Raw genomic sequence first — 3,286 nt, forward strand, 5'->3', positions numbered from 1 at the left:
AAAATTGAGATGGTTTTGCCTGGGGCTTAGGTCTGGGCCTGTCTTTGCCCAGGAGGGTTGGGATCACTGTTAGGGTCTGCCACACTTTGTAAACTTTGTGGTCCTGTTCTCTCTCAACTCACTCTCTCCCCTGATACGGTTTAGGTGGCCTGAATAGGCTTTGAAACTCTGTTGCCAAAGATGACCTTGAACTTTGTGCTTGGATTACAGGTGTGCATTACTCCCATCCCCAGTTTATAGGGTCCTGGAGATCTAGTCAGTGTGTCCTCCCCTGCTAGACAAACAGCCCCCCACCTGCCAATGGAGATAAGTCTCTACCCCTAAATTTTGGTTACTGTGTTTTATATTTTATTTTGTAACACTTACCTCTGTAAGCTTGAGTGAGCTTTTGTACACTGCTGGTACTTTAAAGGCTTAACGGCTTACAGTGAATTTGTAGTTGAAGGGTTAAAGCTGGGGAACCTAAGATGATTTTTCTCACTAGAGCTGAATGGAAAAGTGATTGTGGTAGAAAGCATCTAGGTATAAGTTATATATAGGGTGTGTGTGTGTGTGCTCCCTTACATGTGAATGTGTGCACCATTTGTGTACGCATGTGTTTAGCTTTGCTCTTAAAGATGCAATGGGGAGAGCAGTGAGAATGCAGTGCATAGTTGTTTCTAGTCTACAGATGTGCTATGGTACACTAGATAAAAGCTGGTATGGAAACTGACTTCTAAAGAGGAGGTGTGCAAATGGAGTTTTAGTTGGGTGGCATCTACAATTGAGTTGTTTCTTTTATTGGTGGTTAAGTTGCCATCATAAGCTACTTGGTTCTCTGGGATGTATATTTCTGTGATTTCTCTAGATCTGTATGGTCCACTCCAGTAGCCATGTCACCCAGGTGTAAGTGGCAGGACAGATACCACAGCATTTCTACCACAGCAGAATCCCCCTTGAATAGAGCTGCTGTGGAGTCATGTTTAGCTCACCTATCTGTTTTGGTGTTCTCTGTGTTCAGTTAGGAATAGAACAGAGAGGCCGTTCTGGGAAAGGTGGTGGTTCATATTTATGAACCGTGGAGCCAGTCTTTTATATTGTGGTTAAGGCTTTGTGGGCTGGGGAGATGACTCAGTGTTTGCTGTGCAAGCATGAGGACTTGTAGCTCTGCAACACCCACCTGAAAGTTGTATGCCGCACTGCTAGTGCTTCACTGGCCAGCCACTTGGGCCTAAATAAAGCCACCGTTTCGGAAAACAAGGTGAAGTGCTGGTCAGATGGCTCATCATGTAAAACAGCTTGCTGAGCAAGCCTGGTAAACTGAGTTCAATTCCTGGAGCCCATGTGTGATGGTTTGTACATGCTTGGCCCAAGGAGTGGCACTATTAGGAGGTGTGGCCTTATTGGAATAGGTGTGTCACTGTGGGCATGGGCTTTAAGACCCTCATCCTAGCTGCCTGGAAGCCAGTATCATCCTGCACCATGCCTGCCTGGATACTGCCAGACTCCTACTTTGATGATGTATATACAATATAATTATACATACAATAAAGTTGATTTTTCTTTCCATGTGCATGCAGTCTTGTTAATTTCCACTGTGTGTGTGTGTGTGTGTGTGTGTGTGTGTGTGTGTGTGTGTGTGTAGTAGAGTAACTAATTCAGCTAAATAGGATGAGATAATACATCCAAGTTAGAACTAAAGTTTGTGGGTAGTCTCATACCTTTGGCTAGTCTCAAACTTACTATATATCCCAGTTTGGTCCTCTACATTTAAAACAAAGACTTATTTTTTAGTCTGTGTGTATGAGTATTCTCTTATAGGTATTTCTGTACACCCTTTATGTCCTTGGTGCCCAGAGGCCAGATGAAGGTGTCAGATCCTCTGGAGCTGCCTTGTGGTGCTGGGAACTGACTCTGGGTCCTCAAAGCTGCAAGTGCTTTTACCCTGGTCTACCTCTTCTGTCTTGTTGAGCTTCTGGTCACCCTGTTGCACTTTCCAAGTGTTAGAGAATTTCAGGTTCATAAAGCTTTTGCCTGGCACATACTCAGTAGTTCAAAATTGGTTTTATTTTCTTGTGCCAGAGGTTGAACCCTGGGCTGTGTGGAAAAGTGCTGTATCACTAAGCTACACTCTAGACCAAAGCGTTTTAAAAAGTGAAATTTTTAGGTTAAAAATGTATAGGTTTGGGCTGGAGAGATAGCTCAGTGGTTAAGAACATTGACTGTTCTTCCAAAGGTCCTGAGTTCAAATCCCAGCAACCACATGATGGCTCACAACCATCAGTACAGCTACAGTGTACTCATAAAATAAATCTTTGAAAAATGTATAGGTTTATTAATTATGTGTATGAATATTTTACCTGCATGTATGTATTGCACCATGTGTGTGCTTGGTGCCCTCTGGGCAGAAGAGCATTGGGTGTTTGCATCTGAACTTGGGTCCTCTATAAGAGCAACAAGTGCGTTTAACTCCTGGGCCTATAGATTTTTAAGTTGTATGTGTAGAGGGCATTACTTACAAGGCTGTACATGTAGCACATGTGTGCTGGTGCTCCAGGTCAGCCTTGGAACTCCCTGGTATTGGAGTTAGGGATGGTTGTGAGTTGACTTGTGGGTGCTGCAAACTGACCTGAAGTCCTTACCCAAGGTAAGAGTATTGAGTACTCTTAGTTGTTGAGCCATTTCTCAGTCCCCTGCATGCCCTCCTCATTGACACAGGGTCTAGTAGCCAAGGCTGTCCCAAAATTTACTTTGTAGTCTAGGACACTGTTGAACTACCCCGCTTGCCAAGAGCTTGGATCACAGCCCTGAGCTACAGTGCCCTGCTGAAGTACTAATGTAGTTATTCAATAGTACATCTGTTTTTATTATTTTATTTTTATTATATTTTTGAGATAAGGTCTTGCTGTGTAGCCCTGGCTGTTCTGGAACTCACTACGTAGACCAGGCTGGCCTCACACTCAGAGATCCACCTTTCTCTGCCTCCAGAGCGTAAGGATTAAAGATGTGTGCCACTAAGCTCTGGCCATGACTAGATTTTTTTTAAAAGATTTATTTATTTTTTATTGTATCCAAGTACACACTGTAGCTGTCTTCAGATGCACCAGAAGAGGGTGTCATCTCATTACAGGTGGTTGTGAGCCACCATGTGGTTGCTGGGACCTTTGGAAGAGCAATCAGTGCCCCCATGACTAGAATTTTTAAATGATTAAATTCACAAGTGAGATTGCTACACATTTTCAACCTACTTTTTTTTTTTCTTCCCTAAATCTCCTGTAGCTCCAACTGGTCTTGAACTCACTCACAT

Source organism: Mastomys coucha, unplaced genomic scaffold (genome assembly GCF_008632895.1).
Source record: "Mastomys coucha isolate ucsf_1 unplaced genomic scaffold, UCSF_Mcou_1 pScaffold5, whole genome shotgun sequence".
Classification (NCBI taxonomy): domain Eukaryota; kingdom Metazoa; phylum Chordata; class Mammalia; order Rodentia; family Muridae; genus Mastomys; species Mastomys coucha.